This window comes from Sander lucioperca, chromosome 18 (assembly GCF_008315115.2).
Source record: "Sander lucioperca isolate FBNREF2018 chromosome 18, SLUC_FBN_1.2, whole genome shotgun sequence".
NCBI classification, from domain to species: domain Eukaryota; kingdom Metazoa; phylum Chordata; class Actinopteri; order Perciformes; family Percidae; genus Sander; species Sander lucioperca.
The window spans coordinates 4,670,345-4,688,919 of record NC_050190.1 but is presented as its reverse complement, the minus strand read 5'-3'; positions in this window follow the sequence as shown (position 1 = coordinate 4,688,919).

The following is an 18,575-nucleotide window of genomic DNA, read 5'->3' as shown; positions in this document are numbered from 1 at the left end:
CAACATTTTTCCACAACTTTTTCTTTGATAGATACTTTCTTCACTTAAAATTCTGTAATGGCTATATTTTTTAGATTTAAATAGTTCTTGACAATTGTGTATAGTGTATCTCAACTCCAGAGAAAATGTTTGTAGCATATGTTTTATGCTCAGTTATTGTACAGTATGTTCCTTCTCATTTTTCACATCACTTACTTCTGCCTGACCTTTGGGTGAAGTTTAGACTAGAAAAAAAGATACTCACCTTTAATACAGGCAAACACTCTTCTTATTAAGTATGTACATTTATTGATGCCAGCAGAAAGTTTCACTTTTTGTGTGGTTTAATGATGTTTTAAGTTACATAATGCTGAGATCACAACACTCACAGAGAAGAGGACATTATTTCCTTCTTTTATTCCAGTAAATCCAGCAGGAAAACATCAGCCAATCTGGAACAAGTAAGTACATCTGACATCTTTTGCAATTACAATAGTCACAAATGATTATCCAATGATAAGCTTGTCCATTGCACAGTATGTTGTGCACAAACATTACACAGTGCACGCACAAACCAAAAAATGTGTGGTGGATATAACAGACCCACATACCAGACGGATTATTCAGCATGTCTTTGAAGGTCCCACGGCATGAAAATGTCACTTTATGAGGTTTTTTTAACATTAATATGAGTTCCCCCAGCCTGCCTATGGTCCCCCAGTGGCTAGAAATGGTGATAGGTGTAAACCGAGCCCTGGGTATCCTGCTCTGCCTTTGAGAAAATGAAAGCTCAGATGGGCTGATCTGGAATCTTCCCTTTATGACGTCATAAGGGGAAAGGTTACCTCCCCTTTCTCTGCTTTGCCCGCCCAGAGAATTTGGCCCACCCATGAGAGAGAGACATCATGGCTTGCAAACAAGCGAAGCATGGCAGTTGGTCAAGGCCACACCCCCACCCTCCACCTTGCCCCACTAAGGGGACCACTAAGGCCTATATAAAAGAGACTTCATATACAGTATTAGGGGACCACTAAGGCCTATATAAAAGAGACTTCATATACAGTATTAGGGGACCACTAAGGTCTATATAAAAGAGACTTCAGATACAGTATTAGGAGACCACTAAGGTCTATATAAAAGAGACTTCAGATACAGTATTAGGGGACCACTAAGGCCTATATAAAAGAGACTTCAGATACAGTATTAGGGGACCACTAAGGTCTATATAAAAGAGACTTCAGATACAGTATTAGGAGACCACTAAGGTCTATATAAAAGAGACTTCAGATACAGTATTAGGGGACCACTAAGGCCTATATAAAAGAGACTTCAGATACAGTATTAGGGGACCACTAAGGTCTATATAAAAGAGACTTCAGATACAGTATTAGGAGACCACTAAGGCCTATATAAAAGAGACTTCAGATACAGTATTAGGGGACCACTAAGGCCTATATAAAAGCATCCAAAAAGCAGCATGTCATGGGACCTTCAACATGATTTTACAAAAAGTGATTATTGGCAGTTTCAGCATCTTGGGTGAGACCTCATATACCTCAATATAGGCTGCTGCATATGGACACTGTTGCTATTGGTATTTTTTGTGTGTGCAAAAAAATGCATTGCAAGAATGCAATCTAAATACAATGAAATTTAAATATCTAATCAGAATCAGAAAAGGATTTATTGGCAAGTAAGTAACACAAAGACATTTGGCTTGGTGGTTGGTGCATACTAAAACATAATATCACATTAATATGAAGTAAACTACAAATACAGAAACCCATATATCCAAAACAGCTGTTTTACATTAAGAAAAAAGAGGTGAAATGGTTTTGTGAAGGTTGTGCAAAAATATTTATGTGATGGCAAAGTGTAGTGACTAAGGGGGTGGGGGTTAAGAGTCAGTGTCAGTGGGGGTCCGGGGCCTTGTTGATAAGGCTGACTGCAGAGGGGAAGAAACTGTTTATGGTGTGAGGTTTTGTTCCTGATGACCACAGCCTCCTGCCTGGGTGGGGTTGGGGGCACAAACAGTTTGTCCTGGAGGCGTACAGGTCCTGGAGAGACGGCAGATTGCAGCCAATCACCTTCTCACCAGAGAAGATGATGCACTGCACTCTGCCCTTGTCCTTAGCAATGGCTGCAGCGTACCAGATGGTAATGGAGCAGGTGAGGATGGACTCCATTCGACAACATGTAACAATCTAATGTCCAATGTATCAATAATCCATGCAACTAACTTCATACAGTCATAGCAAAATGTTTGCATTTGTACTTAAAAAGGTGGTACATGATCTTGGTAAGTAATATGACAACATTGTAGTAAATTTTTTTGTTGCATCAAAAAGTGTGCTTATTAAGATACCAGCTAATCCAGCCCAAATTAGTGCATAAAAAGGCACCAAAATGAAGTATTTGAACCTCATAATTAAATACAAAATGAGGGAAAAACTGCAAAAACCTTCACTTTTTGAAAAAAAGAACCCTCACAATTGTGTGTTTAATCATCTGATCATTTCAGCTGGATTTGTAGCCCTGTATATTGTTGGGTAGTTTCATTTATGGTAAAACATTGTATTTTATAAACTACATGTGTTTTTGTGCAAAAATCTTCATTTGTAAAGTAACTAAAACTGTCAGATGAATGTAGTGGAGTAAAACGTACAATATTTCTCTCTGAAATGTAGCGGAGTAGAAGTAGGAAGTGACATGAAAAGAAAATAGTAAGTATAAGTACCTTCAATTCAATACTTAAATAAAAGTACTTGGTTACATTCCACCACTGGACAGCAGTCATGACCGCCTCGGTACTTCATTAATAAGGTGACAAAAAGTGAATAATGTATTACACCAGTGTGCCCAGAACATCCAGAGATTGGACCTCATCTTCCCATCTGCAGCCACTAAGGAGCGCACAGATTCAGATCAAATATTTCCAACATGATGCCGGCATGAAAATACCAATTTTGCAACAGCTCATAAAGCTCTCAACTCAGCTGAAGCACATGTTTCTTTCTGAATACGCACTTCAAGCCAGGATGTCGTTTGTCAAAGGGCTTTACAGTATATGCAGTGTCCAAGTGTCTCACATTGGGAAAGACCATAGTTGCAGTGTTGTGAACTCTATGTCTTGAATGAACAGTGTTGGGCAAGTTACTTCCAAAATGTAATACATTATAGATTACTAGTTACTGTCATTTGAGAGTAATTAGTTATATTACAATATTACTGTCTCTGAATTGTAATGCGTTACACTACTTTTGCATTACTTTTGAGTTACTTTTACCAAAATAACAGGGGAAGTTTGATTTGGCAGCTAGCTTGTGAATCCACTTTAATACATCATAGATTATTCATATTTTGTATAATTAATATAAATATGCAAAGTAACTAAAGCTATAAAAAATAGATAAGTAAAACGTATAATAGGCAATTAGGAGAAAATGAAAATACTCAATTAAAAGTACGGCATTGTTGTAAAATGTTTGTTTATAGCACTTGAATAAGAAATTCATGTTGTTTAGTTTAAAACACTCTAAAGGAAATGTTCAATTATAGTGTGATTAAAACTCACTATTTACATTATTTACAGTACTTGATTTACAGCTGATTTGTGAAAAGGTAGCCTACACAACCTTATTCAACAGTAATTTAGTTTTACTGCGTAGTTACTCTCTACGGCTGATAAAATGCAATGATATTTACGTGTAGCAAGCCTCAACATTAATTCCCGACATGTTTACATCTGTCAGCCGCTGACGTACCGTCACCTGTTGGGACATACATGCTGTCCGTACCGTCTCTGGTTCTGACCACGGGAACAGAAACAGGACAGCTCACTTCAACGCAGCGTAATAACTCCTGAAAATAATATCCATCTCGCAAATGTATCTGTCTCTGCAGTCATCTCAACCATCGAATACAGCGACAGGAAAATAATAGGCTACGGCTTTTTTTTTTTTCCTGTGAAGAAATGTGTCGCGGTGTTGGTGAATTCTTAAAAAAAACGCACCACTAAATGTTGCGTTAAAATGCGTTGTAACTCGCGTTACTGAGACTGTAACGAGTATAATATTACCGAAATTGAATTAGTAATGCGTTATATTACTGCGTTACAGCAAAAAGGAATACATTACTGTAATTGCGTTACTTTTGTAACGCGTTACTCCCAACACTGTGAATGAAATATTACAATCTCATTTCCACCTTTTGTCTTTTTTTAAACTTGGCATCGGTTTGATGTTACTTGTCCAGACCAGACAAACAAGCCATAAGTTGGTTTCTGCTTCCAGAGCAGCTCTGAGAAATGTTTGTACAACTGAATCTCTTTTTTTTGGCTTGTTTGGACAGAATAATCCTGTCGTGAACGTGTAAAGAAATATTGCCTTGGGTGTGGGAAATGTTGTGTTTGGCTGATTACATTTGGGGAGGAGAGGCCTCGCACAGAAAAAACTATTTTACCCAGGGAAATATACCAATGCTGTTTTGTTTCAGCAAAGGTCTGTTGCACCTTGTGATTAGATTGGAGGTCCTGTCAACCTTGATTTACGTTTTTTTTTCCCAGTGCTAAAACTTTGTGCAGCTTGTACCTGTGGCCGTGGTTTCACCCAACTCAATACTGTTAACGCTAACTCGTTATAGTTATACTAATCTTTAATGGTATGTGTACTTTTTAACCTCAAGGGCAAGTCATTCAGGAAGTATTTTAGACCTTTAAATGTTTTTAGTCCATTTTAATGTTAAATAAAATATATTTTAACGTCGGGATAGATTTTTGTATTGTGACACTAATATTTATATTTATTTTTATATTTATTTCATTTTTTTTATTTCTATTTGTAATCTTTCTAGGAGAGAGGGCAGGGCAGGTGTGGAGGTGACCTTTTATTTATATTTTTGTACTCCCGCTGACCGTCCTGTCCAGTGGTTCTTTTAACCTGCTTTTAATATATAATATATATATTCTTTTAAACGGCTTTTTGCATAACCAAACTTGTTTTTTTGAGGAGGTTTTTAACCCTCCTGTCCTCTGGTCAAATTTGACCCATTTTCAAAAAGTTTCTATATCAGAAATTTGGGTTTCTTTCAACCAATTGTCAAAGAAAAATAACGTTGATGGTTCCATACAACTATTACTCTTCACAAGTTACATAAATGATCAGTTCACTACTTTCATTTCGAATTTGGGTGTTTTATTCAATTCTATAGCATTTGAATTTTTTTTAAAAAAGAGCGTTGAAAAAAGTGACAAAAATGTCAGGAAAAGTGAGAGTGTGTAGATAAAAAAAAAAAAAAAAAAAAATGTTGAAAAGTTTTAATTTAAATTTTTTACCTAGAAAAACAAAAAGTTGCATGGGTGATGGGAAGACAACACAAGGGTTAAGTGTTTAATCCACATCAGTGGTCCCCTTGTGCCTGTGCCCCTCATAGCGCCCATCCCAGGTGCTGCGTTTGAACCCAAACCTAACTCTTCCCCTCAGCAGTAAGCCTCACCAACCAGGCTCTGGACCCACACTGACTTCACCATCCCTAGTCACTACACTTACACTAACCTGCACTAACCTTCATCCTTGACTTTACATCTGCCTTTTGCATATACTTTATATTCTTTGCAATTTTGCACTCAACCCATTTAGCCAGCCGCAATATACTAATTAGTGGTCAGAAATTAGTAATTTATTTACACAAACTAGTATTTTGTGGCAATGACGTAGCCTAACTATAATGTGGGCATATTCTGGCTATTTTGGCCTACTTCCCGGTAAGCACATCGACTCAACGTAGGCTTATTGGCAATGTAATCAAATCAAATCAAAAGAGAAAATGCAGATAACACATTGACAAAAGAAATGATAGACATGTCAGTGCTCTTACCACAAGTTGTCTGAGAAAAACTGCAGCTTCCTAACGTGGGACAGTTGTGTCCTTAATGGTAACTGTGCTAATGTCTTGCTGCTTCCTGTAGCTCTGCATGGCTTACTGAGAAAGCTTATTTGTTGCTCTAGCTATCTGTATGGTGTCTTGTTGACTTCTGTCTGTATAGTTTAAACTGTACTAATGTCTTGCTGTTTCCTGTTTCTCTGATCTAAAATCATCTGGCCAAAGGACTACAGTTGAAAATTAGCCGGCTGGCTAACACTGGCACATTCACAGAAACGTTAATTAATGTGTGTTGTCCTTTATAAAATAAAGAATAAGAATAAGAATAATCTGGGACACATGAAAAGTCTAGGATAAAATGCCAAAATCACCTTGATTCATGTAGAATAGTAAAAGAAACAATTAAGTTAGTTAGGCCTACGGCAGATATCTGGACGATGTATAAATATGAGTATAGCATCTACACAACATAAAGCAGACATCTGGACGATGTATGAATATGAGTATAACATCTACACAACGTAAAGCAGACATCTGGACGATGTATAAATATGAGTATAGCATCTACACAACATAAAGCAGACATCTGGACGATGTATGAATATGAGTATAACATCTACACAACGTAAAGCAGACATCTGGACGATGTATAAATATGAGTATAGCATCTACACAACGTAAAGCAGACATCTGGACGATGTATAAATATGAGTATAGCATCTACACAACGTAAAGCAGACATCTGGACGATGTATGAATATAAGTATAGCATCTACACAACGTAAAGCAGACATCTGGACGATTATAGGTCTACTGTAAATATCAGCATGACGTTGTTAATGTAAGTCGTGGAAAGAATGGCTACACGTCGCTGAAATGCAGCAGAGCAACGGAGCAAATTAGTATATTGTGGCCACAAATTAGTATTTCGTGGCCACAATTTAGTATATTGTGGCCACACATTAGCATTACTTGGCCTCAAATCCGCATGTCATGTCATGCCTGGGGCTCTGTAGGGCTATGTAATCACATTTCCTTGAAAAAAATCTCGTAGTACATCAGCCATATAAATACTTTTCTTATTATTAATAATTTGGATAGACTCAAAATAATTCCAAAATTTCATTCTGATGTGATTAAAAGCTTGCCGAGATTTTGAAAATGTTGCTTTATCCCAGACAAGATATACTGTGTTACTGAGTGACTTGTATGTGAGTATATTTGTGTTTTACATTTTGCCATGAAGCCATGAAATCTGTTTTAAAGTTGCTGGTTTACTGCTGTCACACAGCTCTGATACTTTCTAATTCTAGCCCTGTACTGCCCTCTGCAGACACAAACAAGTACTACTAAAAAAACAAAAAAAAACAAGCTCATCAATGTTAATGAAAACGTTAACCCTTATGTTGTCCAGGGATCAAATTTGACCCGTTTTCAAGACAATTCTTCATGAAATGGTTTTGCTCTTTTTGTTTGTTCTGTTGTTTGTGAATAAAAAAAAAAACATCAGTTCATTTTGACCTGGGGATATCCTGGCTAAATAATATTTGACATACTGTATATACCAGTCCGTTGTAATCCAAATCCCCATCCCATTCTTCAACCAGCATTTGTCGCAAGTCAGCCAACGTGGTTGTGTTGGTCACTCTGGCACGAACAGCACGCCCAAGCTGATCCCACAAGTGTTCAATGGGGTTGAGGTCAGGACTGCTGGTTGAAGAATGGGATGCCATCCCACAGCAGTGTGTGACCAGGCTGGTGACCAGCATGAGGAGGAGGTGCCAGGCTGTTGTGGCTGTGTTTCTTCCACACTCTACTGAGGCTCCTGTTTGTGAAATTAATGAATTGTTAAATTTCCAATATGTCTTGTTTCTTCAAACTTCAATCATCCAATCCACCAAACACTAAACGAGTGAATGGCAGAATAAGCTGTATGGCATTGGCAGAGAAGATTTGGCAAATTTTTCATGGGCACAACCCACATACTCAGCACTGCTGCTCATCCCACAAATGCATGTTCCTTACAAACGGGGTACCATTTGAAAGGGAACTAAACAGGCTTTAAGATTTATTGCCAAAAAGCATTGTTACCACAGAGAAATAATCTACCAAACACAAATTTCCTTACTTTTTGTGCTAAGTTTAGCTAAAATGAGTTGGAATGAAGTTGGCTAAGAAGACGTAAGACTTTAAGAGATACATTATACTGTTGCATGCTTTATAAACAGGCAAACCAGACCGGGTCAGTTTTGACGCGGGAGGACAACAAGTGCATGGTCACCAGGAAGACAATACAAGGGTTAACACTTAACATTTGACTTACATAGTGAATGTGTTGATGAAAGTTGATATTAACTTTGGAAGCTGTTAAAGTAAACCGACTGAATGTTAAACAGCAAAATACATGAACAAATGTCTTGTCGTGTCAAAAAAGTGTTATGGTCTATTGACTGGATGCCAATTTTATATCATTATGGCAATTTTCTCAGACCTGCTGTGAAAATTAAAGTTACGCAAATGCTTACTAAGAGCTTCCATTAATAATGTCTCAGGGGTTTGACCATACACTGATCCTGTGGTCGCATTACTGTAAAGTGGGGAAATAATATCGCTTTATAACATTTTCCTATACTCCTGGCTAATTAAGTCATGACTCATGCACTCGCAATGACATGTTAGGAGGAACATAACAGTTGGAAATTATAGGTTCAAACTGACAAAGACATCTGTATTCACCTAGATGATGATGTGTTCATTTAGCTGCAGGAACATTCGCTGGAAAATGGAAGGAAAAAAAAATAACCAGCATCTGTGACAACATTTAAAGCAAATTCTCTTTTAAGATTTTAAAGGTTGTTGAGTTTTTTTTTTTTTTTTGAACATGTTAAAAAAAGAAAAAAGATAAATAAGAATATGTACATTCCAGTACAGGCAAGAAAACCAATATTGATAAAATCCTCAGTAAACATCTCTTTCAGAATTATAGAACATTATTTAAATAAGGATTTCCATGTTCAAAAAGGAGTACGAAGAAGTTAAAAAAAACTTTTCTGGTCCTACCCCGTTTTTCTATTTTTGTTAATACTTTAGTTAAATACAAAACAATTTAATTCTTCACTTATTTATCTGCATATACACACAAGCATGCATGCATATATACAAACATACACGCACATATACATATGCATACACATATACACACGCATGCATACATACATACATACATAAAAGTATATACTGTATAAATATAATGTAGAAATGACTACACCACTGAAGTACAGCAGTATAAACTGACTGTATGCACCAGTTACTCTTACTTTTACTCTGCTGCGCTCCATTAGATTTTTGATTGTCACCTGAGCGTGCCTTTTGTTGCCTTGGAGACGAGTCATAGCTACAACTGTAGCCTCGAGCAACCGAGCCCACCCAGCCAGCTATGCAGTGTTTGTGAGTGTGTGTGTGTGTGTGTGTGTGTGTTTGTGTATGTTTGTCTGTTAGATGTGTTCGTGTGTGTGTGTGTGTGTGTGTGTGTGTGTGTGTGTGTGTGTGTGTGCGTGTGTGTGTGTGTGTGTGTGTGTGTGTGTGTGTGTGTATCCATATCTGTTCATCCATGTGTGTGGTCTGGCACTGAATCAGTTATCAGAGGTGAGTTAACGGAGTCATTTTCCACTTAATGTTTTCTAAATGTTTCATTGCTCTCTCTCTCTCTCTCTCTCTCTCTCTCTCTCTCTCTCTCTCTCTCTCTCTCTCTCTCTTTCTTCAAGTCTCTCCTCCCTCGCTCGCTCATTTCTATGTCTGACTGTCATTCTCAAACACTGAGTCAGCGAGCCTGTCAGTGTGTCTGGCAGGCTTTTTCTATCTATCCGTCAATCACTCACTCAGTTTGTCTTTTCATATTTCAGTTTGTCTGTTTATATCTTTGGGCTCTCCTCAGTCTTGGCCTGTTACAGAGTTTTTATATATACTGTACTGTATATATATATATATATATATATATATTTTTTTTTAACTATTAACCAAGTGTATTTTTAAAGCAATAGACCTACAATTTAATTGGGCAGATTGAACCATTCTAACTGTCTGACTATTCAACTTAACATGACTCACATGTGTAGCTCCATGTGTGATTGTCAGTTACAGAAGTCACTGAGTCACTAGTGCATCAGTCACACATACCGAATCAGAATCAGAAAGGACTTTATTGCCAAGTACGTTGCACATACAAGGAATTTGTCATGGTGTTGTTGGTGCATGTCACACATTCAAATATAAGAAGGATAAAAAGAATATAAACAAGTATAAACATATACACACAGTATGTATTAATAACGATAAAATAAATGTAAATAAATAGTAAAATAAGTTAACCAGTAGTAAAAAGGAACGCTACAGCAGAGTAGGTACAGTGGCATGAGGAGCCAGAGGTGAGGTGTGGAGAGAGTCAGGGTGGTTTCCAGGCCTTGTTGATAAGACTAGTGGCGGAGGGGAAAAAACTGTTTATGTGGCGTGAGGTTTTGGTCCTGATGGACCTCAGCCTCCTGCCAGAGGGGAGTGACTCAAAGAGTTTGTGTCCGGGGTGGGAGGGGTCAGCCACAAACTTTCCAGCACGCTTCAGAGTCCTGGTGGCGTATAGATCCTGGAGTGGCAGCAGATTGCAGCCAATCACCTTCTCAGCTGACCGAATGACACGCTGCAATCTGCCCCTGTCCTTGGCTGTGGCAGCAGCGTACCAGATGGTGATGGAGGATGTGAGGATGGACTCAATGATGGCTGTGTAGAAGTGCACCATCGTTGTCTTTGGCAGGTTGAATTTCTTCAGCTGCCGCAGGAAGTACATCCTCTGTTGTGCTTTCTTGATGAGGGAGCTGATGTTCAGCTCCCATTTGAGGTCCTGGGAGATGGTAGTTCCCAGGAAGCGGAAAGACTCCACAGTGACAACTGTGTAGTCACAGAGGGTGATGGGGGCAGGTGAGGCTGGGTTCTTCCTGAAGTCCACAACCATCTCCACTGTCTTTAGAGCATTGAGCTCTAGGTTGTTTTGATTGCACCAGGTCACCAGGTGGTCAGCCACCTACCTGTAGGCAGACTCCTCTCCATCGTAGATGAGTCCGATGAGGGAGGTGTCGTCCGCGAACTTCAGAAGCTTGACGGACTGGTGACTGGAGGTGCAGCTGTTGGTGTACAGGGAGAAGAGCAGAGGAGAAAGAACGCAGCCCTGGGGGGATCCGGTGCTGATGGTCTGTGAGTCGGAGACGTGTTTCCACATCTTCACATGCTGCTTCCTGTCAGACAGGAAGTCAGTGATCCACCTGCAGGTGGAGTCAGGCACACCAACTTAATCTACCTAATAGATGTCACGAGGGGAAAAGTGTCAGAAAACATTTTGACAGATGCCACTACACACAAAAAACTGCATTTGCATTTTGCAAAAAACAACAACAGTTGCAGCAAATACACCTTTAATACTAAATCCGTAAAACAGCAGAAAAAGTACTGGCAGCTCATTACCCAGACGATGTCCCGCAATTAAAAACAGAAGTTTTGTGTGTATCTACATAAAAAAATACAGAACATTTTCTGTTTTAAATTCTCTCACATGAAGCTGCTCAGTTAGTAAACTTCTGAAAATGTTGAGAAGAATCTAAAAAATGGATTAGAGGACATAGATTCATATTTCAAATAAAAGTTTGACCCTGTATGGCCTTGTTAGGTTTTTTTATACTGCCCAACATCAAAAGTTTCTCAGAAAGCAAGATTATTAAGATTATTTTTTGGGGCTTTTCCACCTTTAATGGATAGGACAGCTAGGGGAGAAAGGGGAGAGAGAGAGAGGGAAGACATGCAGGAAATTGTCACAGGTCGGACTCGAAACCTGGACCTCTGCATCAAGGCATAAACCTCTATGTTTATGTGCGCCTGCTCTACCCACTGACTCAACCCGGCCACGAAAGGGCTTTTTAAAAAAAAAAAAAAAATTACAATCTGCACATGGACAGATTATGAGAAAATGGGCCTCTGGGCACAGACATGTAAATGCAACAAGACTCTCATACTGAAAGAGACAAAAAACAACTCCAGGCCGCGTCGTCTGGAGTTGTTCTGTGTCTCTCCCGGGGACATTCTGCAGGTAGACCACAACTCTCAGGCGCTGCTGTGGGTCCAAACTCCACTTCAACATCAGTCATTTTTTCATGCCACAGATGAAGAGACTTAATATATATACAATATTAAAGCAAAATAAATAAATAAAATAAAATAAATAATAAAAACATGATCAGGACATTTGTGGTTTTAACGGAGCTCTGTGAGTGTTAACACTTTTCACTTTAACCATTGGCTCTGGCCCTAAGGCCACCTGATCCCCTGGGCCTGGGTCCTTTAGGCCTGTTCAGTGATCCATCCTTGAATCCTAGGGTGTAATTTCCACTGGAGACAGGGGGGACATATCCCCCCACCCCCAGTTTCAAATGTATTTAACCCTCCTGTTGTCCTTGGGTCGAATTTGACCCATTTTCAAAAAGTTTCTATATCAGAAATTTGGGTTTCTTTCAACCAATTCAAATAAATGATCAGTTCACTACTTTCATTGAATTTGGGTGTTTGGTGTTCACTTGATAGAATTTGATTTTTTTTTTTTTTTTTTTTTTAAAGAACGTTGAAAAAAGTGACAAAAAACATCGAATAAATTGACAAAAACATCGGCAAAAGCGGAAAAAAAGGTTAAATTTAAAAAAAAATGTACACAGAGAAACAAAACGTTGAATGGTCGACAGGAAGACAACACAAGGGTTAATATTTCATTTATAAGTCTCGGTGATCGGCCCCTATTTTAAACAATAAAGGAAGTGAGCCATCTCTGTCTTATATGTAGGTTAGTACTATTCTTTCTGGAAGAATTTATCATTATGATCAACCTAATTATTTCCTGTATTATTCTCATCTTGGTCCCTAAATGTATGGAGAAATGCAGGAAATGGGATTCAAACAAAAACAGAGGACCCCCGGACCCCCTGTTTTATGTCCCTTGCACTTCCCCACTCAAAGTTGCACCCTTACATCAATCAGATCAACATACATCATCCTCTGTCCTTGGAGCTTTGATTCAGATTAGTCCTAAAACAAGATGGCCACCTTAAAAGAGCTGTATTGGAAGAGGATTTAAATCCAAAGCCTCCTAATCCCGTGATGTCAAGCTTCACAAAACAAAAAAACAAAACAAAAAATTCACAGGATTTCTATGTGTTTTAGCATCAGTGAAATACAAGGGTGTAACTTTGGGTTCAACACTGGGGGGGGGGGGGTTGAGATCTCCAACTATCCAAGGAGGTCCAGGGACATGTCTGCATGGATTGAGAAAAGCGACAAAAACCTCGAAAAAATTGCCGAAAGAAAAACTCAACGTCAAAAGGCGACAAATGTCAGAAAAAGCGTGATAAACTTATTGTAACCCCCCCATACCGACTGTAAATTGCTCTGTGTCTCTCTGTGTGTCTCTCTGTTTGTCTCTGTGTCTCTCTATGTGTCTCTGTGTGTCTCTCTGTATGTCTCAGTGTGTCTCTGTGTGTCTCTCTGTATGTCTCTCTGTATGTCTCAGTGTGTCTCTGTGTGTCTCTGTGTCTATCTGTGTGTCTCTGTATGTCTCCATGTGTCTCTCTGAATGTCTCTCTGTCTCTGTGTGTCTCTCTGTGTTTCTCTGTGTGTCTCTCTGTGTCTCTGTGTGTCTCTGTGTGTCTCTGTGTGTCTCTGTGTGTCTCTCCAGTGGAGTGGTGGTCTTGTGCTCTGTGCTGGCGTTGCTCCAGAGGACGGGGATTACTGGTAAACGGGTATAATCTCTGCTGTTTCCTCCATCAGTCCTGGCCCTTCTGATGGGAGCCGGTGTTTAGAAGGGGCTCCACAGGACGAGCTACTCTTTAACTGTAATCTCTCTAATCTCTCTTCTTACTTCAGGCTGGGGTCCCACAGACCTGCCATCCTCACACTCAGCTTTCTACCAAAGCCATCTGAAAAACATGACAAGCCTGTACTTTCAGTTTGGAGAATACAGCCACTTTTTAAAAAGGTGTGTTCCCCCCCCCTCCAATGGGAAACCACAGCAAATAATGATGGTGCCTTTAAAGATTATCTATACTTCAGGGCTGAACGATGATAAATGACCTCAACATATATACTGTATATACGGTAAATGTGTTTTTTTTAGACATTGCCTTTTATTTGGAAAGAAAATTTAAATATATAAATAAGGCAATCATCCAGACAAAATATAAAAGACTAAAGATCCGTTTTTATTGTTTATGTGAAAAATAAAATTACATTCGAAAAGGTCGAGGGGAATCAGACATTTTAGATTCAATATGTGAACATGGCTGAAAATATCTGTCACATAAAGCTGTTAAAATACATTCACGTTAAGTAAAACCCGCTGCATGTGGAGCCAGAATATAAAATCCAAATGTTCACATGAGAAAACTAGCATTAGTCCAAAAATACGTGTGTGTGTTCTTGAATGCAACAGCTTGTGAAAGGATTTTGTAAATTTGGACTTTCGGCGTGTTTGTGTGTGAATGTGAGTGAGTGTTTTTGTTACCATTTAACCATCAAAGGGTATATCATCTGACATTAGCTGTACGTGAGTTTGTGTGCATTTGCATAATCATATGCCTACAGTTCAGCTACTGCAGCCAGATGTTGGAGGACATGTGTGACTGTACAAGTTTAAATATGCGTGTGTTGCAAGGGCGTAACTTTGGGTTTAATATTGGGGGGCGGGGGGGTGTTGAGATCTTCACTTTTGAGCAAAATTGTAATTTTATGCACATCAAAGACTTTTCCTGTATTCTGTTGAATTTTCTCCAACAATGTGTGCCTTTATCTGCATCAAACGATTGTGCAAATGTCTTTATTTATGTAAAAGAAGTTATAATACGTTATTTGGGGGGGTTGCATTGGCTAGTTCTGATTACTGTTACTCTAAATTACGCCTATGCGTGTGTGAGAAGTCCATCAGCTCGTTTTCTCAGGAATGGTACAACAGTGTGGAAGCATCTACCTACTAGCTATAAGTTATTCCATGTTCCCAGTAAATGTGTGTGAACTGCGTGTGAGTGCGTCAAAGCCTCCTTGTTTCCCAGGAGAACGCTGAATCCTGTAAATCTGACATTTCTTCTTCCTGGTGGTGGTCCCAGGACGAGCGCCGGGAGACTCCACCTTTTCCCACATGGCTCCTTGATCCACCTGACTCCTCCCGGCCTCGCCCATAAGCCTGCCTTTTGTCCCTATCTGCGCGCGGCACTCAGTGTTGTTTGTACATCCAAGAGAGAGCAGGGTGAGAACGTGGGACTGTCCCACAGACCTTAAAAAAAAATGGCTGCTCACATTTCCCACAATGTTCACAACACATTCGTAAAGAAAATGAGTAAAAAACATGTCTGTAATTAACCTCGAGGGAATAAATAATGTCTAAATAAACAACAGAGCTAAAAAAAAAAAAATGTGGAAAGAAGTTACAGCAAAATATCTCAAGGTCCAAATTTGGAGACAGAAAAAAAGTTGAGAAAACTTGATGAATATTTCTGTTTACTCTCTTTTCTACTGCATTTAATGTATCCATACAAAAGGTGCATTTTAAGGTTTTTGCCATAAAAACTAAAACGTACACAGATCCAAAGAAAACAAGGCAAAACGTTTTTACAAGTCAAACCAAAAGAGAAACCTGATTATATTCATTGTTTTCTCTTTAGTTTTGTTCTGTTAAAGTATAGTATATTATAAGTATACTCTGTAGTATGTAAGTAAGTATATGAGAGTAAGCAAGATAGAGGGATATAAACATGAAATTGGTTTCTACCCAAGCGTTTTGGCATATTACGTTTCCACAGAGTGAGAAAGAGATGTAAAACTGCAAATACTGCAATAGGTAACTAATACTTGCAAAAATTGTTGACTAATCTGATAATCGGTTATGTGCAATCAAACAAAATACACTTATCTAGTCTGAGAGTCAATTATATGGCTGATAGATGCTTGATTGCTTTAATTCTTTTCAACAGTTAAATCCCATTACTTCCATAAAGGTAAGTGGTCAGTCTTGAGTTCAATATCATCAACCCTCCTAGCCTGGTTGACACCAGACCCTTCTCAATTGTAACTGAGAGTGGTTCTGGGGAATGTTCATTCACAGCCCATTTCCAAAGGGGCGTCACCAACGGACGCCGCTCAAATGGCTCAATGGTGTTTTTTGCCTCCAACGGCGCCTTCCAGGCAGCTAACCCTAACCTTAACCCTAAACATAACCATTGCCATTGCTGCCTGGGAGGAGACGTTGGGGGCAATAAACACCAAAGACCGCTCAAATGCCTCTGGGCGCAATTGGATAGCCCTTCAACCAATCAGACCAACGATCCGGGTGACGTAGCAGCGACAGCGGCATCAACGGGTTGCTGCGCTTCGGTGTCCGTCATGTTGAATGTAAACAAGAAGCTGCTTTCCGTCGCTGCGCTATCGTCATTGTGTAAAGCCCGCCTCAACGGTTGTGATTGGTGCCTCGATTTGGAAAAATCGGAAATGGGCTTGAATGAGCTCTTGGTTAGACTGACTTGCAGAGCAAATCTCAAATTTGCCAGAAGTTCGTCAGGGTTTTCCCAGGCTACAACCCTCCATTTTCAGAAGAGAAATCTTCAAATAAACAAATATGACTCATTTAGGCGGAATATCCTCCCCAAGTATTTTATACTGCACTGTTTCTACACCATGGTGCAGCAATACTACAGTAATCACATTCTGTACAAGCTGTTTTTTTGGATTAGAAATGAACATTTTCATCCACATGCTGATCACATTTTATTTTAACCCTCTGAGGACGAAAGACGCACCGGCATATCCAAATGATTTTTGACAAAACTCCTACTCCAAAAGCGATATTACAACATTTCATTTCAGACATTTATTTACTATTTTAATCATATATCACAGTGCCTTGTGAACCTAAGACTTGTGGTGAACTCATTTTAAGCACCATAAGTTAAGGTTAGTTTTCAAAAGAGATTTGAGGAATTTCAAGAAGCCAACTTGGACCAAAAAGGTACAAGACCGTGTACAGAAACTATCATAGACTTCAACAGTAGAAGCTCGCTATAGCCGTTCGCGGTTTCGCGGGTACGGTAAACGTACTATGGTAATGGCGAGTTGGACCAATCAGAGACCGTTTTGTTGATATGTCTGTTTGATATAGGATTGTGGGTAGTGTAGTTTTTCTCCATAAGATCGTGGATAAAACATGTTTTTCTTAAAACAAGGTTGATTTCATACTGACTTCTAGCTTCTACAGGAGCAGAAACCTTCGTTTCACAACCTCATAGCTCGGGGTCAGTCTACCTCGGATGGTTTAGACATTATGACTGATATTCTAAATCCTTACGGAGAAAATCAATGGGATTTTTACTTCCGGAGTCGGCTGTGGGTGGGACTGTTGAGGTCCACTGGGATCAGTTATATGCAAACACCCTAAAAAGGTAAATTTAAGAAGATATGTGAAAATGCCCTTAGACCTCAGAGGGCAGAAATGAACCTGCCCTTTTTTGTAGTGCAATAAATCAATGGTTTGTATGAATTTGGACTCTCTCTGAAAAAAAGGAGACTACTAAAGAAATGAAAAATACAAATCAAACAAAACAACAATAATGTGGGATTTAAAAAGGTGAGACACAGCAAAAGTCCAAAGATGAAAAGAGAGAGAGAAAAAAGGAGAAAAACAAAGAAGACATGAGCATGCAGAGAGAGAGAGAGAGAGAGAGAGAGAGAGAGAGAATGATCTGCAAGCGTGAGCCTCGTCTGAACATGTCGTGAAAGTGAGGTTTTCAGACGCTGTAATTTACCCAGATTCAGATTCAGATCACTTTGGCAGAATGTGGGACCACCTGCATTTCAGCTCATGTGAGCAACTTGCAACAACAACAAAAAAAAAAAAACCCTGGGAGCGAAGACAGAGAACCGGTGTTTTTACTAAAGCGTGAGATTTGAGGCCCGACGCAGCTCACAGTGCTCCTCTTGGCAGTCGGACACCTCCGCTGTGTTTGGGTGTAGGTGTACGTACATGTGGGAGTCTCAGCCTGGAGGTATTCACAGGGCTTAAAGCAGCTGTCAGTGCTAAGGAAGATGGATCTACTGGAAGTCTGTCAATGCTTTCATTCAGGTGGCTGCAGATTAGGGCTGGGCAGTATATCGATATTATACCGATATCGATATATGAGGCTAGATACAGACCCGTAGCCAGCCTAGTGGAAAGATTTTTTCAAGTGGACCTTTTAGCAGTTTTCCCCTTATTTTGTATATAATTATGGAGGTTCAAATACTTTATTTTGGTGACTTTTTATGCACTAATTTGTGCTGGATTAGCTGGTATCTTAACGAGCACGCTTTTGGATGCGCCAAAAATATTTACTACGATTTTGTCAAATTGCTTACCAAGATCATGTGTCACCTTTTTAAGTCCGCACGCACGCCTCAAACATTTTGCTATGAGTGCATAAAGTTAGTTGCGTTGATTGTTGGTACATTAGACGTTAGATTGTTGCATGTTGTGTGCCAGTTAACACATTCACAAAAGAGGTGCTTTTAACAAGATTAGGGCTTCGGTTTGGCTTGGATCATTTTTATTTGAGGGGGATTCAAATTAATGGCCGTCGTTATTTTAAAAGACACTTGTTTATTATAACAACAAA